Raw genomic sequence first — 27700 nt, 5'->3', positions numbered from 1 at the left:
TGCGTGCGTGCGTGGGAGTCCACGGGGGCGGCTGGAGCTCGCGCCGCGAGTGAGTGGTTCAGCCCGGCCCCGGCTCCTTGTGCTCGCCTCACGCCGGCCCGAGTTGGCGGCAGCGCTGGAGGCCCCCGGCCTGGGACCACCAAGAGGGAGCCGGGGGCCGGACGGGAGCGCGGCGGCGGCGGCGGCTGAGGCCCAGGCCAGGCCCCCTCCCCTCAGCCGCCCGCCCGCCTGCCCCGCCCCCGCCGGCGGCGCCCCGCCCCTCCCCCAACCGCCAGACTAGCCTGGTGCGGGGGCCGCGCGCGAAGACATGGGGGAGAAGTTGGAGCTGAGGCTGGAGTCGCCCGTGGGAGCCGAGCCCGCCGTCTACCCGTGGCCGCTGCCGGTCTACGTGAGTGCCGCCCGTCCCCTCTTCCCGGACCCCCGCCCCTCTTCCCCCACGGCGCGCGCTGAGCCCACCGAGAAACGGAGCTACTCGAGTCGCCAGACCCTCTTTGGAGCCCCCCTTCCCGCCCCGCCGTGGTTCTCCGCGGCCGTTTCCAGCCCCCGCGCGCAGGGTGGGCAGAGGGGAGCCGGGGCCGGCCGGGGGCGCAGGCTCGGCCGCGGGGACCCCGCGCTTCCGAGGGGCGCCCGAGCCGGGCTGCCGTTGGCTCTGTAGGGCTGGGGACCCCGGTCCCCCCGGGCCTGGCCTGCCGGCGGACTTGCCCTTCCGTACTTTATGATCTGACACGTCGGGTTTCTTTTTCCTGACCAGCTTTACCGGGCTTTACCTGCCCAGCTTTACCAGCGTCCCCTGATAATGTGTTAGATATTCAAGTATTAGGGCCCGGTCCCATCCCTATGGAATCAGCAACTCTGGTGGGGCTCAGTGATCTCTGTTACAACAGGCCCTGCAGATGATTTTTATTCACCTTAAAGTTTGAAAATATCTGCATTGTCAGCTGGCCAAAGCGTCCACCAGCAGGTGAAGGGGAGTGGCGCCTGGAAAAGATAGGGACTAGCCGAGGTAAGTACAGTAGCATTTGCCGAGGTAGTAATGGAGAATGCCTTTTCTCCACTGGTTGGCACAGACTAGTATCTGGGAGCAGTGGCAGGGTTATTTAGGATGCTTTACATTTCAGTGTAGAGTGACCGCTGTCCTGGTTTGCCAGGGACTTCCCCTGTGTGAGCACTTAAAATCTCATCCTGGCAAACCCCTTAGCCTTGGGTTTGAAAAACTTAGGGCATAACATGAAATTTAGGGGAAACATGATCTAGGTTTCGGGCAAGTCACAAGTGCTAATTAAAGCTAAGCAAGTATGGACAACATCTAGCCTTCTTTACCCCTTTGCGGGGAGGTAAATCTTGATTGGGTGAAAGGACTTATTGTTAAGAGATCTTTGTAGAAACATCCCCTTCTGCTTAGTCCGCTGGTTCTCAGTTCTGGCTAGACAATGGCATCGTCTGAGGAGATTTAAAATGATTTTATTGGTCTAGGATGACCAACCGTCGGTGTGAGGGTTTTTAAAAAGTGCTTCAGATGATTCTAATGTACAGCCAAATTTAGGTGCCACTGCTTAAGCTTTTGAACCGCTGCTACGTATTTTCACCTCATCTTCCTATGAGAATATCCAACTGTAGTTGAGATTTGTTTTTTTTCTTTTTCTTTTTTTAACTGTCTTATTATAAGATTTACTGTCTTAAATAAGATTGAATGTACAGAAAATCCTGCTAGTCCATCTGGTATAGCTGGATACCCAGAATACTATCGTTAAGATATGTACCATTTAAGTATTGTGACTGGCCTTTTTAAAATTAACATATACATTAAATTAGTATTGATAGTATAGATCTCTTTCGAAGTTGTCATGTTGGGGAGCTATACCTCTAATCTGCTGCCATTGCTAAATATCTGGACACCTCTTATTAGGAATTGCTTTTAAAAATCTTTACGGATTAAAACCGAGATTGCTGTATTATTTGTACTGGGACCACAAAAACCTCACAAAGTTCCCCCGCTGTACCTTCTACCCCCATCTCTAACCCTTGGCAATTTCTAATCTGTTCTCCATCGCCACAGTTTTGTTATTTTAAGAATAATATGTAAACATAATCATGAATTACTTAATCTTCGGAGATTGGCTTTTTAAAATTTTTCCCTCGGCATCATTCCCTTGAAGTTCATTTCAATTTTTGCATATATTAATAATTTGTTCCTTGTTGTTGCTCGGTAGTATTCTATCGTAAGGTTTTATCACAATTTGTTTCAACATTCACCCATTGAAAGACACTTGGGTAGTTGCCAGTTTTTGGCTATTAGAAATAAAACTGCTGTGAACATTTCTGTGTAAGTTTCTGTGGGAACTTCATTAAGTTTTTGTTTCTTTTGGATAAATGCTCAAGAGTACAATTACTGCATTGTAGGGTGAATCTACTTTTAGGATTAAAAGAGACTGTCAAGCTGTTTCTCAGAGTGGCTAAACCATTTTATTTTCCCACCAGTGATGTGATGTAATTTTTCTACGTACTCGCCAGCATTTGATGTTGTCACTATACTTTAATTTTAGTTATTCTCTGATATCTCATTATGGTCTTAATGTGCATTTCCCTAATGGCTAACGATGTTGAACATCTTTTCATGTGCTTCTTTGCCATGTGTATATTCTCTTCCATGAAATGTCTGCTCCTGTCTTCTGCCTATTTTCTAGTTGGATTTTTTTAAGTTGTTTGGAGAGTTCTTTGTATATTATAGATACAAGTCATTTGTCTCATGTGGGATTTTCAAATATGTTTTCCCACTGTGTAATTTGAGTTTTCATCCACTTAAAAGGATCTTCTATGAAGCATTTTTAACTCATTTTGATGAGATCCAATTTATCAGTTTTTGCTTTTATTGATCATACTTTCGGTGTCAAGTCTAAGAATTATTCACCTAGTTCTAGATGCCAAAGATTTTCTCCAATTTTTTTTTCTAAAAATGTCCTGCTTTTACGTTTAAGATTATGATCCACTTTGATTTAATTTTTGTGTAAGGTGTGTGAGGTTTAGGTTAAGGTTCATTTGTTGTTTGTTTGTTTGTTTTTGTCGAGGGATGTCCAACTGTTTGAGTACCATTTTTTGAAAAGTCTATTCTTCCTTGATAGCTTTTGCACTGCTGTCAAAAACAAGTTAAATGTATTTATGTCAGTCTATTTCTGGGTTCTCTGTTCCATTCCATTGATCTATGTATCTACCCTCCATCATTACTGCAAAATCTTGAAATTGGGTAGATTAATTCCTCCCATTTTAATCTTCCTTTACAAATTGTTTTAGCTATTCTTCAGCCTCTTCTTACCATATAAATCTTAGAATAAGCTTGTCTACATCCACAAAAACCTTGAGGGCATTTTAAGTGTAATTGTGTTAAGCCTCTTAACTTGGGGAGAATTGACATCTTTATTATGTTGTGTTTTCTAATCCATGAACAAGGTATGTCTCCCTATTTGTTTGGGACTTTTAAAATTTTCTTCATCAGCATTTTGTAATTTTCAGTATAGAGGTCCTATAAATGTCTTATTGGGCTTATATTTAAGTATTTATTTAGGTCAGTTGTAAATGGCATCACATATTTTTATTTAAGCTTCTACACATTTGTTATTAATATATAATTTGATAAAATTGTGTTGATCTTGTACTCTAAAACATTTACAAACTAATATTATTTCTCAAGCTTTTTGTGGATTCCTTGGTATTTTCTCCATTTAGATTATCATCTCGTCTTCAGATATAGACAGTTTTACTTTTCCTTATTCAATATAATAGGATATATTACTATGCAGCATTCAGTAGGATATATTCCTTCCTATTCAACATAGTAGGAATAGGCCTTTTATCTTTTAAATAAACTTTTTAAAAATTTAACTTTTAAATTTATGTATTTATTTATTTTTGCTTTATTTTCTTACTAGAACCTCCAGTAATATATTTAATAAAAGTGGTGAGAGCAGATATCGGTGCCTTGTTTCTGATCTTACAGAGAAAGCATTCAGTCTTTCACAGTTAAATATAATGTCAGTATAGGTTGCTTGTAGATCATCTTTATGAGTTTCAGGATGTTCCTTTTCTATTCCTAGTTTGCTTGGAGTTTTTTTTCTTCTTTTTTTAAAATCATGAATGGGATTGGATTTTGTCACATGCTTTCTCTGCATTAATGGATAGGATCACATGACTTTTCCCCCTTAATCTGTTGGATATGGTGGATTACATTGTTTGATTTTCAAATATTTAACCAACTTTGCATAACTGAAATAAATACCACTTGGTCATGGTATATTATTCTTTTTATATATTTCTGGATTTAATTTGCTAATATTTGGCTGAGGATTTTTACAGCCAATTTCATAAAAATTATTGGTCTGTAGTTTTCTTCTTTCTATACTATCCCTGTCTGGTTTTGGTATCAAGGTAATACTGGCTTCATAAGATTAATTAGGAACTGTTCCCTCTACTTCCGTTTCTTATCAAGTCATGTAAAATTGGTGTTAATTCTTTTAAGTCTTGGGTAAAAGTGAAACATCTAAGCCTGAATATTTCTTTTGGGAGTTTTTAAATGAAAAATCAGTGTTTCTCATGGTTACAGGAAAATTGAGACTATCTATTTCATCTTGGCTGAGTTTTGGTAGTTTTGGGTGTAGAAGCATTGGTCCATTTCATCGACATTTTTGAATTTATAGTGTAGACTTGTTCATAATAACTTGTCCCTTATTAACCTGCAGGGTATGTCATGGTATCCCTGGTTGCATTTCTGATATCTGTGATTTGTGCCATCTCTCTTTTTATCTTTATCAGTCTTGCTACATCTTTATTGATTAGATTGTTTATTTCAAAGAACCAGCCTTTTGTTTCATTGATTTTTCCCCCCTATTTTCCTGTTTTCAGTTTCATGGATTTTTGTTTCATCTTTATTATTTCCTTCTTTCTGCTTGTTTAGTGTTTTTTTCTCTTCCGTTTTTACTATTTTAATATAGAAAATTAGATTATTGCTTTGAAATATTTTCTTTCCCAATTTAGTGCTATAAACTTCCCTTTCAGCATTGCTTTCACTTCATTCCACAAACTTTGATCTGTTATATCTCCATTTTCTTTTATTCTATGCATTTAAAAATTTTTCCTTGACTTGTGACCCATGAGCTATTTGGAATTGTGATGTTTAGTTTTCATGTGATTGAAGATTTTCCTGTTGTCTTTCTGTTATTGATTTCTAGTCTGATTCCATTATGGCTAGAGAACGTACTCTCTATGATTTTAATTCTTTTAAATCTGCTGATTTTTTTTATCACCCAGTGTATGGTATATGAGTGAATGTTCCATGGACACTTGAATATGTATTCTGCTTTTATTGAGTGTGTTCTTTAAATGTCAGTTATATCCTGTTGATTGATGATGTTTTCAGTTCTTCCATATCCTTGCTGATTTTTCTCTCTGGTAGTTCTATAAATTGCTGTGTTGAAGTCTCAAATAATAATTGCGGATTTAAAATTTTCTCCGTTTACCTTTTTCAGTGTTTGCTTCATGTGTTTTGAAGTTCTGTTGTTTGGTGCACACACATTTAGTATCACTAGGTCATCTAGGTGGATTATTCCTGTTATCTTTATGTAATGACCCTCTTTGCCCCTAATAATTTCCTTTGCTCTGAAATCTACTTTATCTGATATTAATATAGCCATTCCTGCTTTTTCTGATTAATGTTCATATGATATATCTTTTTCATCCTTTTACTTTGAACTACCTATATCATGATGTTTAAAGTAAGCTTCTTTATAGACAGTATATAGTTGGATCATGCTTGTGATTTTTTCATCTACTCTTCCAATCTCTGTTTTTGACTTGGTTATTTAGATCATTTACAGTTAATGTAATTATTGCTATGTTAAAGATTAGGTCTACCATTTTATTTTTTGTTTTGTCTTTTACCTTTGTTTCTCAATCCTGTGTTTCTCTTATTTTGCCTTCTTGTGGGTTACTTAAACATTTTTTAATAAGTCCATTTTAATCTAATTTATTTATAATCATTTGTGTATACTGTTTGTATAGTTTTCTTAGTGGTTGCTTTTGGCATTACACTATACATATGTAACTTATCATAGCCTACTGGAATCAGTGTTTTATTACTTCAAGTGAAGTTTCGAAATTTTACTTCCATTTAGGTCTCTTAATATTCCCCAGTTTTAAAATATGATTTTCTGTAGTATTTCCTTTGTATACATTGAGAACCACATCAGATGGTGTCATAATTTTTGCTTTGACCGTCATATAGAACTTAAGAAACTCATGAGGCTAATGATAGTCTCTTATATTTACCCCATTTGTTTTCACCCATTCCATTGTTCCCCTTTTCTTTCTGAAGTTCCCAGTCTTCTGTTATTGTTTTTTTATGTTTTCATAACAGTAGGCGATATCTGAGCTTTCCAGTGCCATTGGATATGAGTTTCAGGAAACACTGAGCCTGGCTCACTTCATGCTACTGAGTTGGAGGGTTTGTATATGTTGGGCCTGTTGGCACAGCAGATGCTAGCAGATTAGACTAATGTTGATGGGACTAGTGCCACAGGAGGATGCATTCCCATTCAGGCTATGCTGCTGCTACAGTAGATCAAATCCCCCTCTACCCCAAGTGTGGGGCAGTGACCTGCTGCTGTCACTGCTTCTTTATTAGGCTGCTTTTGCCTCAGGTGTGTGGTGGGATCCCTTGGAAGCTGCTGCTGCTGTCAATCACAAGGTTAAATTCATTTTAGAAATACTTAAATATAAATATTGTGGCTCACGGGCTCTAGAGCACAGGCTCAGTAGTTGTGGCGCATGGGCTTAGTTGCTCTGCAGCATGTGGGATCTTCCCGGACCAGGGCTCAAACCCGTGTCCCCTGCATTGGCAGGCGGAGTCTTAAGCACTCCACCACCAGGAAAGTCCCCTACAGATCTTATTTAGTCTTCAGAATGGCCCCATGCCGAGGTTGGCATCAGGTGAGAGGACCTGCACTCAGAGGTGAAGATGCTTCTCACCTGCCTGGCATCTTGTAAACAGTGATGGCTGAACTGAAATTGACCTTACAGAGTTCGGGTCTGCCACTCTCCAGAGCTCAGGCCCTCGGTCACTATCTGAGCTGATGATGTAAACAGATGAAACACCTTAGGAGACAGCAGTAGAGTTCAGGTTAACTAGTGCTGAAACTTCCATTTATGAAGTGGTTATTTTCTTCCTGAAATAGCTACTTCTTGCCAGGACAAAGCAGCACGATTAATTTCCCCCAAGAAGTGGTTTCGAAAAAGCCCTCACCCTCTCTCCACCTTCTCTTTCTCCTTTGTTGCCTCCCACCTTTCTTCCTTTACTCTTTATTTCTTTTCTTTATGTGTTTTCCCCCATCTCCCTCTGTCAAAATAGCAGTAAGGGCAACAGCAAAAAAGAATGAAATAAAACCGACCCCAGTTTAATTCATGAAACCGCAGAGTGCTAGGCTTAAATGAAACATTAGATTTTTATCTATCCCAGTCCTTTTGTTTTGCCAATCAGGAAACCCAGGAACATTAGCACAAAGAGTTGGTGAAAACCACCCAGGTTGTTGGCTACCATAGGAGCCAGAGTCTAGGGCGTACTGACCATGGGTGGGGTGTGGGGACCATCTGACTCCGGGGTGTCATGAATATGAATCGAGTCTAAGCATCTTATCAGGGATAAGTGGGTAATGAAGGCAGGTGACAAGAAAGAGACTGACTGGGTTATTGCTTAAATTAGTTATTTAGGGAATGTTTCTTTGAGGAAGTGATTTGAAGAAGTGATTGGTTTTGAGAAAGAAAGAGCGAGCCCCTGTGAGGATCAGGTGGAAGAGCGTTCTCAGCCGAGAAGGAACAGCATTCTTGGCAGAGGGAACAGCATGGTAATCAACAGGGGCGGGAAAGAACACAGCAGGTTCCAGAATCAGCCAGAGGCCAAGGTAGGCAGAGAGAGAGGTGGGCAGGAATCAGGGTTTTATTTTACGTGTAATGGGAAGCTCTGGTAGGTTTTGACCACGTCCGATTTGTTTTAAGATCATTCCAGCCTCTTTATGGCGAATGAATTATCCAAGTCATAAGTGGGAGAGTGGAAGCAGGGAGATGAATTTGGAGGCTGCCACCGTCCAGGAAGTTGGCGGTGCTGGCTTACATCAGACGAGGACAGTGGAGATGCAAGAACGGGGGTGGGGGGTGGATTGGGATTTATTCTGAAGATAAAACCTAACAGGTCAGCTAATGAACGTGGGGAGTGAGGGAAAAGAAGACTCAAGGAGAACTCAAAGGCCATTTAGGGGATAGTATACTTAGTTTCTATAATGTAGGACAGCAGTCCCCAACCTTTTTGGTGCCAGGGACCGGTTTCATGGAGGACAATTTTTCCATGGACTGGGGCGGTGTGGGAGGGAGATGGTTTTGGGATGATTCAAGCGCATTACATTTATTGTGCACTTTATTTCTATTATTATTACATTGTAATATATAATGAAATAATTATACAACTCACTATAATGCAGAATCAGTGGGAGCCCTGAGCTTGTTTTCGCTTGTCGCTCACTGATAGGGTTTTGATTTGAGTCTGAAAGCAGTTGATTTATTATGGTCTCCATGCAGTCAAACCTGTCTGCTAATGATAATCTTTATTTGTGGCCACTCCCCACTGCTAGCATCACCACCTCAGCTCCACCTCAGATCATCAGGCATTAGATTCTCATAAGGAGCACGCAACCTAGATCCCTCACATGCGCAGTTCACAGTGGGGTTCACGCTCCTATGAGAATCTGATGCCACCGCTGATCTGACAGGAGGCGGAGCTCAGGTGGTAATGCAGGTAATGGGGAGCGACTGTAAACACAGATGAAGCTTCGCTCGCTCGCCCGCCACTGCTCACCTCCTGCTGTGTGGCCCAGTTCCTAACCGGCCATGGACCGGTACTGGTCCGTGGCCTGGGGGTTGGGACCCCTGACTTAGGGGAATGAATACATTCTATATAGTATATTTCCTTAAATTATTCAAAACTATGAAAGGAAAGGAACTAGTTAATGCACAGAAAGATGAAGTGACCGGGGTAATTGAAACCATCATGTCATCACATTACCTTCATGCTCTAAACCTGTCCTAAACCCCCACTGCAGGACAGAGTCCCTCTTGTTACTGTCATTCAAGTCACCCAAACTGGCCTCAGTCTTTTTTTTCTTTGTCTTTTTCTTCTAGCGTCTACTCCACCGATGAGTCTTACGCTCTGTCTCCCTCTGTGGGACACCGCCTTCTGGCCTGTGCTTTTCTCAAAGATCCAGCCATTTGGGAATTCCCTGGTGGTCTAGTGGTTAAGACACTGTGCTTCCATTGCCGGGAAGAGGTGCGAGTTTGATACCTGGTCGGGGAACTAAGATCCCACATGCCGTGCGTCATGGCCAAAAAACCCGAAAAAACAACAACAACAAAAGATCCAGCCATTCAGGGATTAGCTGAACCATGAACAGTCCATTTTCTGATGTTCCTTATGTGCCATTTACTTGGCACTTCCTGTGGCAAATGTAGGATTTCCAGGTGCCTCTTCCGTGCGGTTTCTCTAACTGGAATTCAGATTCCTTGAGACTAAAGATAACCTCTGAGGCTGTTTTCCTCTTTGTGACTAGAAAGCATCTAGTTCAGTATTTTATACAGCAGAGGAATTGACTTTTTTTTTTTTGTCTTTTTGCTTTAGCGTGAAATCCTTTCAACTGCCGTTACTGTAAAATTCTTATTTGTAGCATTTTGTGTAAACAGTAGGAGTATAGCTGTATGCTCTGTGATTATTTTCTCAGCGTGAGGAGAGCATTCCAGGGGTGAAGTCATGGCCCACCAGTGATACACCCAGTGTCCCGTCCATCACCTTCGTCGTGGCCCTCGTGGGCGTCTGTGCGCTGCTGGGACGAGTGTTAGCATGAGCACCCACAGAAACAGAGGGCTCAGGTGGGCAGCTGTGTTGAGTAGACGGTTTGCGGGAGAGCAGCGGGGTACTGATCCCCGCCACACACAAAGGGGGGAAGGGACTTCCCACTGCCACATCCCCACTCCTGGCAGAAGGTATAAGGCCCCGAGCGTACAAAATTACAACACGTAAATGCACCATCTAACTTTTAAACATACCTATGTCATTTAATTAAATTACTAGAGTCAGCTGGCTACAAGTTAAAATGGATTTGGACTAAATAATCAGAAACCATCTCATTGCTCTAGTAAGAAATCATTTCATAGTCATGAGATTTCACATCAAGATATGGCAAGCAACTCCAGCCACCAGTCACTGGAGGTGCTGCAACAGTGGCCTGTGGGCCTTCTTGCCCCAGAGGGTTGGCCGTGGCACTGTCACCACCTGGTGTTCCGCTATCAAGGTTCTACTTTTTTGAGCCTTGAAGGCTTTTGCTGACATCTTCACATTCTGGTAGAAATATTCAGAGCCAGGTGGTAGGCAGGCACTGTTAACACATAGGGGTCAACACTTTGTACCTGTTATGGGTCGGCTTCAGGGATGGGATGAGGATGAAAGGGTTATCTGGGCACAGACACGGTGGCAGATGAGCATCCTAAGGAAGAGGAAGGAAGGATTCAGCTTTGCCGTGTTGAGAAGAGGCCCGGCTCTAAAAACTTCCACCCTGGATTTGAGAGCTGAGTTTAATTTTTCATGAAACAATTGCCCACTTATATTAAAAACGATTCCCCAGCAGGCTCTTTGGCATTCCGAAGCTCTCAGCACACGCGAAGCATTGTGTAACTGAGAAATACCTAGCACTGGGATTCTTCTAGACGGATCCCTCAGCTTGCCGGATGAAGCCCATCTCCCCCCGCCCCTTCAAGCCTCGGTGGTGGGATAAAGCATTCCTTCCACCTTTTCCCCATAGGAACGTGCTCTGTCCAGATTCTTCAATTTCTTTCTTCTCACTCCTTCCTTATCTCCATGGAGATTTCCTGTCTCTGACCACTTCTTCTTTCTCTTGACTCTGTAGCCCATTAATCTCTCCACACCTGGCCTGTACTTCAGTTCTTCCCGGAACCATCTGTGACTATAGCGCGAGCCATACTGATCTTCCCTTAGTAAATTTATCAAATGTTTATTGAGACGATTAAGTCCTGGCCATTGTGCTGAGGATTAGAGAGAAAACCACACAAGAGCAGGCCATTTCCCTCCCAGAGCCCCTGACTAAACAACTCCTTGGTGACATCGTTAGAGGTGCATCCTTTCTTAACACTATGCCGCTGTGTATTCCCAAGGCCGGCGTCACGTTTAATGGGGAGATACTAGAAGTATTGCCATTGAACGCCAGGAACAGACAAGGAACAAGAAATGGACACATTGATCACGCCGACAGGACCAGTACCCAAGAGGTGGAGGGCCCGAAGGATTCCTTGAGCAGCGGTGCTGAGTAGCAAACCTCAATACAGAGGGCCCTGGACGTACTCGTGAGCAAAGACCTGTAACCCAGGGTAAAAATGGAACCTAAACATACGAAAAGATTTTCGACTTGATTAAAAATTGGCAAAGCGCAAATTACTCTGAACTATTATTATTTTTCTTAATCTTTCAAATTGTCACAAGATCCGGAAGTTTAATAACACACTTTTGATATGGCCATGGGTGTAAAAACAGGAGCTGATGCATTGCCGGTGGGTGTACGAACAGGTACTGCTCGGATGGGGCTAATTTGGCTGGGTCTATTAAAATAACAGAATGTCTATATAACCTTTGGCTCAGGAGTTTCACTCGGAGGAATGTATCCTACAAATAGGCTTGAACACATGAGAAATGATGTACGGAGAGGGTTATTTATTGCAGCAAGTTTGTAAAAGCAAAATATTTCCTGCAACCCAAATGTTCACCATTAGGAAACAAATTATGTAACTTCTGACATTCCATCCGCTGGAATAATGCAGCTATAAGGAGCGGCCAGGTAGCTCTTCGTGACTAGTATAGAAAGATCTCCAAGGTCTCGAGTTATGAAAAAAAGGCTGACGGAGACAGTATGGTAGGAAATAAGAGTTCGTCTTTGCACCTGCCTTTGTGCTGTGTTAGGAGGTAACACAGCGCCTATAACAGAGACCCACACATGGGAGTGTCTCTCTCATCCGTAGCGGTGCAGGGTTAGCAGGAGGCCCCCCTCCACGTGCCGAGCTCTTGCCATGTTGTGGCGCTGGTGTCCCTAGGACTGCGGAATTTCCTGCATCGAGCTGGGTGAAGGAGTCACATGGATTTCTTAGCACCTGGCCAAGAAGTAACACACATCACTTCCCTGAAAAGATACAAGGAACCGGTAATAGCCATTACCTTGGAGGTGATGGTGGTGGGTGCGCTACTAGGAAGATGAAGGACATGGACCAGAAGGAAACTTTTCATTTTATACCTTTTTTATTTATTTTTACAACTTTGAGCCATTTTGTCCATTCATAAGATAAAAAGAGATAGTTGCGAGTTAGTGGGCTTGAAAGCACTAAGGACCCAGGGCCGTGGGAGCACAGAAGAGGGATAGCTCCTCCACCTGGCTGGGCTGGGGAGTCCTTCGAAGTTTACTGCATTACGTGATGCTCAGTTGAGGTCCTGAAGGTAAAGTGGCTGTTAACCAGGTCAAGTCTGGAGGGAATGAGAAGGGTGGGGGTGGGGAAGCTGGTGGAGAGATGGTTGGCAGGAAGGGAGCGGGCGCTGAGAAGGGGAGTCTGTCTCAGGTGGAGTGAGGAGCGTCTGTGAAGGCACAGAGGCGTGTTGAGCGACCCGCGCTTGCATCCGGCCATGCTGTGCGGTGGGCGCTGTAGCTCTGGGGAGGTGTGGGGCGGAGCGGGGCGTGCATTGCAGTGCAGGTGTTAGAGGCTGGGTCTTCTCCAGCGTCCTGTGCGATGATGAGTTCAAAAGCAAGGGAACGGCATGGTCAGATGTAGGCAGCAGCACGCAGGACGAATGGGAAAGGAGACTGGACGAATGTTGAGGTGGCCGTGCTGTGATCTAGGAAGCAATGCATCTCTCCCTGCAAAGCGAGTATGGCACTTAACTAATGCAACGCAGTTAGGTATTATCTTTTATGTATGTCTATCAGTACCTCCAATCAGATTGCAATTGCTCTGAGAACCCCTTTATTTACACTTATAGCACTATGACATAAATGCTTATTGGTTGGGCTTCCCTGATGGCGCAGTGGTTAAGAATCCGTCTGCCGATGCAGGGGACACGGGTTCGATCCCTGGTCCAGGAAGACCCCACACGCCAAGAAGCAACTAAGCCCGTGCACCACAACTACTGAGCCTGCACTCTAGAGCCCTCGAGCCACAACTACTGAAGCCCGTGTGCCTCGAGCCCGTGCTCCACAACAAAAGAAGCCACCGCAATGAGAAGCCCGTGCACCGCAACGAAGAGTAGCCCCCGCTCGCCGCAACTAGAGAAAGCTCGCACGCAGCAACGAAGACCCAATGCAGCCAAAAACAACCAAAACGAAACAAACAAAAAACTTATTGGTTGATTCTCTTTTGTTTTAAATAAACCTTTAATGGAATATATGTATAGAAAAGTGCTCAAGTCCAAGTGCATAGCCTTATGAATTATCACCAAGTGAACACACATGCATTAATTGGTTGATTATTCTGTTTCTTCCTTGTTAAAATTATGGTTAGACCCAGTGTTTGTTTTTTTTTTTACATCTTTATTGGAGTATAATTGCTTTACAATGGTGTGTTAGTTTTTGCTTTATAACAAAGTGAATCAGTTATACATATACATATGTCCCCATATCTCTTCCCTCTTGCATCTCCCTTCCTCCCACCCTCCCTATCCCACCCCTCTAGGTGGTCACAAAGCACCAAGCTGATCTCCCTGTGCTCTGCGGCTGCTTCCCACTAGCTATCTATTTTACGTTTGGTAGTGTATATATGTCCATGCCACTCTCTCACCTTGCGCCAGCTTACCCTTCCCCCTCCCCGTGTCCTCAAGTCCATTCTCTAGTAGGTCTGTGTCTTTATTCCCGTCTTGCCCCTAGGTTCTTCATGACCTTTTTTTCCTTAGATTCCATATATATGTGTTAGCATACAGTATTTGTTTTTCTCTTTCTGACTTACTTCACTCTGTATGACAGACTCTAGGTCCATCCACCTCACTGCAAATAACTCAATTTCGTTTCTTTTTATGGCTGAGTAATATTCTGTTGTATATATGTGCCACATCTTCTTTATCCATTCATCTGTTGATGGGCACTTAGGTTGCTTCCATGTCCTGGCTATTGTAAATAGAGCTGCAGTGAACATTTTGGTACATGACTCTTTTTGAATTCTGGTTTTCTCAGAGTATATGCCCAGTAGTGGGATTGCTGAGACCCAGTGTGTTTTACACACCCTCCCCACTTTGTCCTGGCCATGTTTAATCTGTGATGTACACACATACCCTAATTTCCATACTGCCAGCTTTAATCATTGTTCTTTGAGACGTCTTTGGGAAATATAAATCAGGTGGATTGTTGGAATAATATTTCTATTTTAAGTTATTTTAAATCTCACTTTATTTTGTCAGTTTGTTTGTTTACTATTAGATGTGCATTAAACGGCTATAAGTGAAAAAAATTGACCCCAGTCTGGAAAGAGTATTGGCATGGTGCATAGCCAGAAACTTTTTCTTTTCCATCATTTCATAATGTTGGTAAAGGCTGAAAGTAATCCCAACTATTGCAAGGGTTTAGGTGTACTTTTCTTGCCACTGAATTTTCACATTTTCCTCCCAGTCCCAATTTCCTTTGTTCCCTTTTGAAGTAAGAGCCAATTGCTCAGAACATTTTATGAATTTTTCTTTGGCCTTGTTCATTACCATTTGTGCTTTTGTCTACTAGACTGTTAATATTCAGGGCCCCAAATCTCTCCATTATCTAAATGAGTGATCTCATTAATTAATCTAAGACTTTTGTTGAGCACGTATGTGCTGAATTTAAATTGGAGGTGGGGTAGATAATTTGGATACTTAGAAGACCTATTTACAATTTGGTTACTAATTTTCTTCTGTAAAGTTTTAAGTCAGGAAGTGAAAGTTCTAGTTTGATAAGCAGAGTCAAATAAAAAAATATATTTAAGGTTTGCATGAAGTAGATAAAAATAATTAACTAAATGTTCATTTTGATTTATATTTATTTATTCCTCTTGGAACTTGGAAGAAATGAAAGGGAGAATTATTCATTGGGAATTTAAGTTAGTATTATTCATCTAGGAGGGGCATGGTGCCCTGTGGGAGTTTTCCGTTTTTACATCTGTATGCTTTTTTTCTGTATTTTTGAGTTTGCTTTTCTAGTTATCATTTAAGATTTCCTTTCTTTTCACTTGTAAAGACTCTTGTGTATCCTGAATGTGTCAGAGTAGTTGTTTCCAGCCTCTGCATTACCCAGAACCTTTGTAATTACTTATTTTAGTCCCATGCCTCTGTGTGTGAATGAGTTTATCTTCCGTACAAACTTGTGCTTTATGAAAAACATCCTGTAGAGATTGACAACCATGTAAGTGATCATGCATTAGCTTCTGGAAATTTTAGATCCCAATTTGTGATCGACTTAAAGCCACTATTCAGGAACATCTTTTGAGGCTTATCCCTGGCTTAGCTGTATGTACCCAATCTTATTTTTCTTTCTTTAGCACCAGTTTTTGTTTTTGTTTTGTTTTTTGGTGGGGTGACAGGAAGAGTCAGGTTTATTGAGGTATAATTTAAGTAAAACTCACCATCTACAATGTACAATTCTGTGAGTTTTGACAAATGCATAAAGTTGTATAACGACTACCAAAGTCAAGATACAGAGTAATTCATCACCTCCGCAAACGTTCTAGTGCCCTTTATGGTTGACCGCCATACCCCACCCCGACCCCTGGCAACCACTGATCTAGTTGTCCCTATGGTTCCTCCTTTTCCAGAATGACACATAAGTGGACTCATTCAGCATGTAGCCTTTGGGTCTGGTTTCTTTCACTTAGCACAGTGCATTGGAGATTCACTTATAGTGGATGTATCAGTAGTTCATGCCTTTGTCTTGTTGAGTAGTGTTCCATTGTATGGATACATCACAGTTTATCCAGCCATCAGTTGAAGAACATTTGGGTTATACCCAGTTTTTTGATATTATATATGAAGCTACTACAAATATCTGTGTTCAGATTTTTGTGTGAACATAAATTTTCATTCCTATTGGGTAAAATACCTAGGAGTGTGATTATTTGGGTTGAATGGTAAATGGATATTTTAACTTTAAAGAAATGTTTTTGAATGAGAAGATATTATATATTGCATGATGACCAACGGTATTGAGCCCTTTTAATGTGCTTATTGGCTAGTCATATTTCTTTGTGAAGTGTTCACATTTTTTGCCCATTCTTTTATTGGGTTGCTTCCTTTTAAAAATTGATTTGTAAGAGGTTTTTTGTTTTGTTTTTTTAATGTATACATAAACGGGATATAGACCTTTTTCAAATTTGTTTCTTTTTTTCTTTTCCCATTTGGATATAAGTTTTTTCTAGCATTTGTTGAAAAGACTTCCTTTTCCTAATAAATTGCTTTGCTATCTTTGTAGAAAGTAAGTTGAGCACATATAAGTGTATTTGTGGATCCTCTATTCTGTTTCATGGATTTAGTCTTATGCCAGTACCACACTGTGTTGATTACCATGGCTGTATAATGAGTCTTGAAATTAAGCAGTGTAAGTCCTTGAACTTCTTCCTTCTTTCTCAAGATGTTTTGGGTATTCCAGTTTTTTCACATTTCCATATACATTTTAGAATCAGCTTGTCAATTTCTTTAAAAAGCCGATGGGGGGCTTTCCTGGTGGTGCAGTGGTTGAGAGTCTGCCTGCCAATGCAGGGGACACGGGTTCAGGCCCTGGTCTGGGAGGATCCCACATGCCACGGAGCGACTGGGCCCATGAGCCACAATTGCTGAGCCTGCGCGTCTGGAGCCTGTGCTCCGCAGCAAGAGAGGCCGCGGTGGTGAGAGGCCCGCGCACCGCGATGAGGAGTGGTCCCCACTTGCCGCGGCTGGAGAGAGCCCTCACACAGAAACGAAGACTCAACACAGTCATAAATAAATAAATAAATAAATAAAAGAACGTGAATTTCTTTAAAAAAAAAAAAAAAAGCCGATGGGGATTATTATTAGGATTGCATTGACTCCATAGATCATTTTGGGGAGAATTAACATCTGCAATACTGAGTCTTCCAATCCATGAACTGACGGTATCTTTCCATTTATTTAGATCTTCTTTAATATCTTTCAGTCATATTATATAGTTTTCCACTTAGTGGCCTTGTATATCTCTTATTTATTTATTCTTAAGTACTGGTTCTTTTTTGACGTTATTCCAAATGGACTTGTTTCAAAATTCCATCTTAAAACTGTGTGATGTGAGTGTATCTAATGTCATTGATTCTTTTAGCTAAATGACCTTGTATTTTATGGTCATTTATGGATCTTCCTAAATTCACTTATATATTCTAGTAGTTATTTTGTAGATAGGATTTGTTATATAGTTAATCACGTTGTCTAGGAATAAAATTAGTTTTAACTCTTCCTTTTCAATTTTAGTAAGTTTAATTTCCTTTTCTTATTGCACTGCCTAAGACCTCACAATATTGAATAGAAGGTGTGAGATTAGGCATTCTGGCCTTTTCTAATCTGAAATGCTTTGTACTTTGTTTATCCCACAGCTCAGAGAGGTCTTATTGACATTCTGTTTTATCATTGATCTCAGCATCATATTTAATTCCTTTATATCATTTACCATGAATTAGTTATTTCATTTGTTTACTACTTTGTTGTCTGCCCCTTACACAAACCCATAAGTCTCTTATGGGAAAAACTCTGTCTTCACCAACATATAGCACGGTGACTCTTAGTAGACACTCAGTAAATGCTTTGTCAAATGAGTAAATTTTGGTAGGAACTTTTTGCAGTTATGCAGTCTATCCTCCTTCCCAGTGTTTGAATCTCCGTGGTAAAACCTAGGACAGGTATTATTTCTTACAAGATTTTTTTCATATTTTTTTCCCTCTTTTTAATTTTTTAGGTGGTTATATTTCAGTTTCCCATAGAAACCACGTATATTTAATGCTTTCAAAAGTTCTTAATTGGTCTTTTATAAAAGATAATACAGGGCTTCCCTGGTGTCGCGGTGGTTGGAAATCTGCCTGCCAATTCAGGGGACATGGGTTCGAGCCCTGGTCTGGGAGGATCCCACATGCCGCGGAGCAACTGAGCCCTTGAGCCACAACTGCTGAGCCTGCGTGTCTGGAGCCTGTGCTCCGCAACAAGAGAGGCCGCGATAGTGAGAGGCCCGCACACCGCGATGAAGAGTGGCCCCCGCTTGCCGCAACTGGAGAAAGCCCTCATGCAGAAACGAAGACCCAACACAGCCAGAAATAAATAATAAATAAAATTTTAAAAAAAGATAATACAATTCTTTCTACTAATTTTTGCAAAATATTTTAGTGGCAAATTGGGATAGTTTGCCTTTCCTGGATGTTACATACACTCGGAAGTTAATCAGTATTCAGGCAGTTTGCAGTGGTTCAAATATAGAAACAAGGGTAAACACATTCCACAGTTACCTAGTAAGCAGGTGTTGGGTCACTACTTTTTATTCTTTGAAATCTGGAGAAATTGCACCGATGAAGTGAACCAGTTAGGCAAATTATTTCCTTATTTTTGCCCTTTAGCTTTTGTTCTAATCTGAGTAATCCTTCTTATTTTTTTTTAATGTAATTTAAGTCTAATGAAGGTAAGTTGCATTCAGCCTGGAACACAATGATCTACGATGTATCCAAAAGGCAAAATATCTTTCTTCTGGCTGCTCCATTTTAACAGCTGCTGTGATAGAAAGTAATGCTTCAGTTTATGTATAGACACGAGGAAAATACTGTTTTTTCCCCCCTATACGATGTTCCAAATAATTCTTTGGCTTATTTTACACATTGATGATGGAAATTGCATTAAAGAAGTAGGTAACAACATATTAAGTTGGATGTTTATTCATTCAACTCCCTTTCTTCATCTTCCTCCTTCTTTCTTTCCCCTCCCTTCCAATTTACAGGTGGAGATTTCAACAGTCCTCCACCAATAATGGAGAGAATAAATAGACATTCAGTAAGATTTAGAGGACCAGGACAACCCTATCAACCAACTTGGCCTAATTGCCTTTTTATTTTATTTAATGAAACACTCCACCCTATATACTGTTTTTCTTTTTTTTTTCAAGTACCCTTGGAACATTCACCTAGAGGGACCAAGTTTGGGACCAAAACCAAGTTTCAATAACTTTAAAAGCATTGGAAGTCCTACTGAATGTGTCCTCTGACCACAACAGAATTAAACAGAAATCAATATCCCCAAAATACCTGAAAAAAAACCTCCCAAATATCTGGAAATTAAACTACACATTCCTGAATGACTCATGAGCCAAAGAAGAAATGACAAGGGAAATCGGAAATTACTTTGAAATGAATGAGAACTAAAAGTCAACCTTTCTCTTATTTAAAATAAAAATATTAACATGCAAATCGGTAGAGAGTCACATCTTCAGTTCTTCCTACTCATCTGCTTCTTGAATTCCCTACTCCCTCCATATGTTGGCCTCGCTGCAGTTCCTTGAAAATATGAGCACGGCCGTGCTCCTGCTGGAGCTGTGCACCCAGCCCCTGTTAGTCTGGTCTTGCCTATTTAACCAAGTAGTCCAAATACCTTTCTTATAGTTGCACTGAACAAACATTTACCGTTTTCAAAGGTTATGTTCCTGGAAGCATGGAGGGGAATTTATGGGGCAACAACAGACAAGCTCAAGTTATGTAACTCTTATGTTAACTTGAATGAAAATCTTGTCAAAGCTGCTTCCTTCCTGTCCTACCTGGGGAGTTCTGATCTACCTTTGCCCAACATTTTAGACTTTTTGTGAGTCTTTCTTCACTTTTTTTTTCTGTGACTTCTGTCTCTCCTAAGAATCCTTTAATTGTTTAGACCTTCTCATTGCTTTTGACTTTTCGTAGTCTTCCAGTATCTCTGCGCTCAGTCTGGTGTCAGCTTGTCCTCTCCAGCTTCATTCATTCACTGAGGCTTGACTAGGTGCGAGGCATTGAGCTGGCCACTGGGTTTGGTACTGGGGTGGGAGACTTGTAAATCAGATAATTAACCAGGGTGAGCACTTTGGCAGAGGCATGTTGGAAGGGCCATGCAAACAAACATTCTTTCAACACATATTTATTGGCCTCCCACTGTGTAACAGGCACTGTGCAATGGGGGTGGTATCCCGGGCAGAAGGTACTGATTGCTTGAAGATGAGGCGTGGAGTTGTGAAGGAGAAAAGCACCATCTGGGAATGGGTGATCTGCTCTGGCACGAAGTATTTGGTAGGGACTTGGAGGGACTTGAGCTAATAAGTGGTGAGAGAAAAGGCTAGAAAGGTTAGGAAAGTACTTCTTTTTTTTTTTCTTAAGGGAGTTTGAGTTCTGTTTCTGTGGGCGTAGCATTTATTAGCTCCATGGTGACTCTTACCAACTTCTGTATTACCTGTATCTCTGATTTCTTTGGTTAATCTTCCACTTGTTCTGGTGACCAGTAGCACTAAGTGGTGGTAACCACTAGCACTGTTAATTGTGCATTTTTTAAAAGTGGGAGGGGGGTTGCCAAGAGAGAAGGAACCTCAAAGCAAGGAACCAGGTGTGTGATTCTTTACCTGGGTTATTTCCTTTTAGGCATTAAGTAGCCTCTTGAAACCCCCTTTTGTATTTTAAGGGTAGGGGAGGAAGAGGTTGAAACAAATGAATTTGAAAACACCCTGTGGGATAAAATTTACATTCATCGCCCACCCTGAAATTTTTTATTCTTTTTCTTTAGGTTTCTTGCTATTTAAAGATTCTTTTTTGAATGAAATTAATGAAGCTGTACCTCAGGTGAAGTTTTATGAAGAGGTAAGAAGTGACTGTCTTATCAGTGCTTTTATTTCAAAAGCATATTTAAACTGTACTTTGGGAAATATTAAGACTACTAGATATCTTAGAAATTCGTCAAAAGTAATTAGTACTACAAGATATAGTTTACTAGAGATGCTGACAACAACTATAAAAATCATATTTTTAAAGCTCTATAGTGTTCCGGAATCAGTGAGGAAGAGTTGGACTAAAGTTCCAGAGGAGGAAGAATCATTCAGAGGTGCATTGAGCATTACCAGCCATTTTATTTTCTGCAGAACCTTGCTGATTCTGGACACAGAAGCCGAGGCAGGGGGCTGCTACTGGGTGAAAGAGAAACTAGCAAAGTTTTATGGTCACACATTACTAGAGTGACAAATTGGAGACTTGGTGGGAAAGGGTGGCCTCAAACCCACAGCTGGTTTTCCCAGCAAGACATTGGGAGGGGATCTGAAGAGGCAGGCCAAGAGCTTCCGGAAGACACATTGAAACCTCCCACAGCCTTGCGGTATTAAACGGTATTGAAATGTACACCTGTTGTGGCAGGAATCCAAAAACAGAACAGGCAAGAGATGAAAACCCCACTGAAGAGCCATAACCTCTTATCACCTGGGGCGGCGGCTGGTCCAGGTGTGGTGGGCAGATGAGAATCCAGCTTTGGCCCCTGGCAGGAGGCTGCTTCTGGGAGACAGAAAAACCAGAAGAGGTTTCTGGATCTGGAGTAAAAAACAGATGAAGCTGGGAATTCCCTGGCGGTCCAGTGATTAGGACTCCATGCTCTCACTGCCAAGGGCCTGGGTTCAGTCCCTGGTCAGGGAACTAGGATCCCATAGCCGTGCAGTGCAGACAAACCCTCACCCTCCGCCCCCCAAAAAATAATTAAAAAATTATAACATCAAACATATTAAGAAAAAAAACAACGATGAAGCTGGAGGAACCCCCAAAACATGATGAGTCCCCTGCTCAAGACACACGCCAAGTTTTGAAGCTTGAGTGGGCTGGGGGCGAAAGAGCTATCCGGAAGACTTCTTAAGGGCAGAACTGAATCCAGTGCTGAGGAGACAGAGATCTCATTGAACTCCATGGAGAGCCAGGCCTTAGGAACAGGGACCAACCAAAGGCAGACTGAGTCCTACTCAAATGGCAGACCAGACCAGCCCAGCTCAACCCCCTGTTGGGTGATGAACTCCCTCCCTACCTGTGCAGCAGAGAATAAGGGGAGCCCTCTGTCTCTTTTGCAGGTAGAAAATAACAGTATATAGAGACTCTCCAATCTTCACCATACAGGAAAAAATGATTTTCCACCTAAGAAGCAAGATCACATGACTTACAAACAAGGCAATAGAAGCAGACCTGCAGATGAATCAGATATTGGAGTTAGCTGACAAGTACCTAAAAATAACTGTAAATAATATGTTCCAGACAATAGAGGAAAAGATGGACAAAATAATTAGATGGAGGAATAGAGAGTTTCAGCGTAATTTGAATGTATTGTGGAAAACCAAACAGATATTCTAGAACATAAAGTATTTGAAATTAGAACCTAGTGGTTAGAAACAATAGCAGATTGTCACAATGCGAGACAGGATTAATGAATAGGGAAGCAGGTCAGTAGGTCACCTCAAACTGAAATACAGAAAAAAAAGAATATAAAAAAGAAATAAGGGTGTTAGAGACATGTGAGGCATACCTAAAAGGTCTAACACATGTAAAGTTGGACTCCCAGAAAGGAAGAGAGAATGGGACAGAAGCAGTATTTGAGGATGTAATACTAAGAATATTACAAAGTGATGAAAGTCAGCAGCTTACAGATTAAAAAAACTTAGAACACCCCAAGCAGGATGAGTACAGAGGAAACGTATCTTTGCACATCAATATAAGACTGTGGAAACCTGTGACAGAGAGAAAATTTTAAAAGCAACCAGAGGTTAGAAAAAGACACCTCATTTTTAAAGGGGCAGTAATATGAACAAAACGACTGTAACATATTAAAATAAATGATTAAGAAAAAAGAAAGACAGACAATGAAATGGCCATCTTTAAAGTAATGAGAGAGAAAAGCTGCCAACCTAGAATTCTTTCCTCAGCCAAAACTTCCTTCAAAAATGAAGGTGAAATAAAGATATTTTCAGACGAAAACCGAGAGAATTTGTCAGTGGTGGAACTGCATTACCATAAATACTAAAGGGAGCTACTGTAAGCAGAAGGGAAATTACCCCAGATGGAAATGCAGAAAGGAATGAAAGACATCATAAAGGGTAAATATGTATGTGAAATATACGAATGTTGGCCATACAAAACTATAATATGTTTTTAGAGTTTAAAGTGTGTGTAAAACTGAAATGTTTGAGAGTAGCACAAAAGGCAGGAGAGGGGTTAATAAAGTTAAAATATTTTAAGATTTTAGGATTATTGGGGATAGTAAAAATAATAATTTGCATTGACTTGTAAAGGATGCATATTGTAATCTCTAAGGTAACTTTTAAAAGAATAAAATGTGTATGTTAAAAGAGGAGATATGGAATAAAATGACATTGTATTAATCCAAAAAAAAAAAAAAAGAAGAAAATGTGGACATAAAGTAGGAGGTCAAATTGAAAATAAAGAGTAAGGTGGTAACTATAAATTCATCTATATAAATATTGATGATTACATTTAATATAAATGGACTAAATACTCCCAGTAAAAGACCAAGTTTGTCAGACTGGATAAATAACCAAAACCATGTTATATACTGCTTATAAGTGAGATGCTTTATTTATGTATTTTAAGATAATTTTATTTTTTGATTAACCTATAGTTGCTGTACAATATTATATAAGTTACAGGTGTACAGTATAGTGATTCAATTTTTTTTTTCAATTTTTAAAGAAGTGATATACTTTAAACAGAAGTATGGAAGAGGATATGTAATATACACACTAACTGAAGCAAAGCTGGTATAGCTATACTAATATCAGACAAAGTACATGGCAATGCTACTTTGAGATAAAGAGAGATTATTTCATAATGATTGAGGAGTCAGCATCTGTATCTTACAAATAACAGAACTTTAAAATATTTAAAGCAAAAATTGGCAGGAAGATCCAAAACAAAATAATTCTACAACCCTAGTGGGATACCCACATACTTCAAGAGCTTGTAGAACAACAGGCAAAAAATTAGTAATGATATAGAAGATCTTAATAAAGTGATGAATAAACTTGACCTAATTGACCCAGCAAAAACAGAGTTTTGCATTCTTTAAACTACATATGAAACATTTACCAAAATAGATCATATGCTGGACCCTAAAGAAAACTTCCTACAAATTTCAAGATTGAAATTGTTCAGAGTATGTTCTCTGACCACAGTGGACTTAAGCTCAAATTTAATAACAGTGTTAAGTAAGAAATCCTTAGCTGTCTGGAAACAAATAACTTCTAAATAATTTATGGGTCAAAGAGGAAATTAAAATTGAAATTAGAGAATATATTAATTGAAATATATTTAAGAAATGACATATGCTAATATTATTAGCATGATCTGTCTTTACCCTAAAACATTTGAAATGGTCCAAAGAAAGCATGGCATAATTAGGGCTGATATTAGTAATCTTTGTATCTTTGAAAATTGGAAGAATATTCCCTTTTTCCTGGTTTACTGATATACATGAAAATGACATTTTTCTACATTTTAAAAATTATATTAATGTATTTCCAGGAAGAATGATCAAATGATGATGCACATTTAGCATCATGTAAAAAAAAAGTAAGCTAAATCCAAAAGGATTCCACTGAGTATGAAGTGACTTTATTATTTCAGTCTGAATCAGGCATTTTATCTGGACAAGACTCACAGCTTGATGTGTCAAAAATTTTTTTTCTTTCCTGTGTTCTTAAAAGCTTCACCTCTCCAATTTCAGCATGTACTCAGCTGCTTTGTCAAATAGAAAGCAATCTCCTTTAGTAGATGAAACAGATGGGCAACCTACATAGTTATTTCTTAAGCACTTCTGGCCAGTATGGTGGTGACTACTGCTGATGTGTTTCCATTTGAACTTTAGGCATTGGAGTTTCTCTTCGTTGGCTTGTTCTGCAGCTCTTCTGTCCTCTCTCCTGGCCTGGTGTGATGGATCTGGCCTATCAGGTTATCCCCTTGGAGGAAAATGCTTCAGGGCTCCTCAGCAACTTGCTTTGTGTTCTTTAATTGACAATACCATCCACCTTGGAGTTTCAAATACAGTTGTGTAAGTCAGTACAGCCTCCAAGATTGAAGTTATCAGTAATTCTGACTCCTTGGTTTCACCAGCCTAGTGGATTCTTTAATTTCTAGTTTTATGATCCTGATCCCTAGAAAACTCTGTTGTCAGATATCTTGCAATGTGTATGTTGTCCATTGTATTTCCATTTTTCTGTGTCCGCAGACTCTTAGTGGTTACCCATTTTCCTGTGGTCTGAAGTCCTAATTGCTTCTTCCAACACTCACATATCTCTGTGTTAGTTATCGCTTACCTTTCCCTCTTTATCTTTCACTACCTTCTCACGTAGACCTTCCAGTAACCAATATTACCTGAACCCACCGAGCCCAATTCTTCTTTTTATTACTTTCCTTATGTCCTTCCCCCAGCCTAGGATGCAGTTTCCCCTTCTCGGCTTGTGGAAAGCCTTGCTTCCTTTAAGGCCAAGGTCAGTTTCTGTATTCTCCAGTGAAGCCTGTCTGTACAGTCATCCCAGTCTTCCGTGACTGCTTTGCTTCTCTGATTCTTACACTGTCTGTCGCCTGTAATGCCCATGGAATACTTAATATATGCTTGCTGCTGGGGTTTGTGTGTGTCATCAGTATTTTCACTTGCCCATTGTTTGACTCCTAGACAGCAGGCCCAGCTAGGATCTAGGTGCAGCTGTGCCCCTCTCACTTGCTATGGGATATGGTGCTGGTCATTGAGCAAACCCTGAAGCATCTACCTTGTGTCAGACCCAGAGCTTACAAATGTGAACCAAGACACTGTCCTGTACTTGAGCTCATAGAATGGGGACTTAGTATTTGAGCATCTATTACTTTATCTATGAAATGAGGTTAGTAATCATCTCCTGCTATTTCACAGGCTAACTGAGAGTCTCAAATGCGATGCCAGATGGACAGTTGCTTTCTAAACTGTAATATCTATAATGTGCTGATAAGGTATATGCTGTAACATGGTGGTAAAGAGTTCCAGCTCTAAACTGAGAACATCTGGATTTGGATTTGGACACTGCTAGTGACTAGCTGCCTGAAGTTGAGCAAGGAGTCTTGCTTCGCTCTATCTGGGTTTCCTCAGCTAAAAATTAGGGTGATAGCAGTATCTGTCCTTAGGGTTGTCATGTGTGTATGCAACACACCAGAACAGCACCTGACACGTAGCTAATGCTCGGTGTGTTGGTTTATACACTTCCTTGTCCCAGTTAGATTTACAGGCAGCTTATAAAAATATTTATATTACACCTGGATTTAATAATAAATCACGGAAAACAGAAAATATGAGATCAGAGGTAAAGTTACTACGCAGACTTTTCTTCACTCATGCAACCAGTATTTATCAAACACTAATGCTGGGAAGCATTGTTTGGATGAACAAGATGGACAAAGTCTTTGCTCTCTTTGAGCTCCTATTTTTGTTGAAACAGACAATAAACCAGTAATAAATGAATAGGAAATATATCAGGAAATGATAACTGCTATGCAGTGATTCAAAACAGACTCACAACTCAATGTGATGTATTGTGATTTGGTGGCCACCTTAAATTGCTGGGTCAAAGACTGACTTCTGAGAAGGTGCATTTTAGTGGAGTAATTTCAGATATTGTGTTTATCCTTTGTGGCTTTCACTTAGTTTCTTGAATCTGTCAATTTATATATTTCACCGAATCTGGTAAAATTTGGGCCATTATAAAACATTATTTCTACCCCAGTCTCTTTTTTTTCCTCTCTCTAGAATTCCAATCATAAGTATGTTTGATCTTTCGATATTATCCTAGATATCACTGATTCCCTGTTCCATTTTTCCCCCCCAATTTTTTTTTCTTTCTTCTCTTCAGATTAGATAATTTTTATGGAGCTGTCTTCAAATGCATTGATTCTTTTGCCAACTCTAGTCTGTTATTATGTCCATCCATTGAATTTTTTTTCAGATAAGATTTCCATGTGGTTCTTTTCATAGTTATTATTTTTCTGCTGCTATTTCCTATCTTCTTATTCATTACATGCATATTTCCTGTACATCTTTTAGTATAGTTACAACGGCTCCTTTAAAATCCTTGTCTGATAAGTCCATCAGAATCATCTTGGATTGGTCTTCACTGATGGTCTGTTCCCTTGCATATGAGCCACATTTCTCTGTTTCTTCATAGATAGAGTAATTTTAGATTGTATCTTGTCCATTGATATTGTAGATACTCTAAACTCTGCTTCTCCAAAGGGTATTGATTTTTTTTGTCTCAGCAGTTAATTTGGCTTACTCAGACTTGATGCTCTGTCTTCTCATACAGTGGGTAGCAACTGAATCTTGTTCAGTTCTTTTAACCTTAGCTGGACTGCTTTGGGTCTGTCATGCTCACATGTCATTATGGGGTCCAGCAGAGATTTTGAGAGTTTGTACGTAAAATTTTGGAGCTCTGCTCTGGCTCTTCATTTTCAGGAATATCCTCTCTTACTTTCCAGCTCCTGTTTGATACCCCTTTTCCATTATCTGTGTACTTTTGGTCACTCTCCGGTGGTCCAGTGTAGTTGGGTTTTATATATGTCCAGA

The 27700-nt window shown here is 40.5% G+C and overlaps 1 protein-coding gene across 1 annotated transcript in view; it reads left to right on the top strand.

Annotated features, from left to right (window-relative positions):
- Positions 1 to 243: 243 nt before the first annotated feature.
- The window catches only part of LOC132347260 (beta-adrenergic receptor kinase 2-like), an 83355-nt gene continuing 55898 nt past the window's right edge, over positions 244 to 27700 (top strand). The window contains 2 exon segments of the mRNA XM_059893643.1: positions 244 to 388; positions 20861 to 20934. The gene's annotated coding sequence lies outside the window, so the exon portion shown is untranslated.

The sequence above is a fragment of the Balaenoptera ricei genome, chromosome 14 (assembly GCF_028023285.1).
Source record: "Balaenoptera ricei isolate mBalRic1 chromosome 14, mBalRic1.hap2, whole genome shotgun sequence".
Taxonomy (NCBI): Eukaryota; Metazoa; Chordata; class Mammalia; order Artiodactyla; family Balaenopteridae; genus Balaenoptera; species Balaenoptera ricei.
Note: the sequence above shows the minus strand (reverse complement) of the source record. Positions and strands in the feature narration are given on the sequence as shown.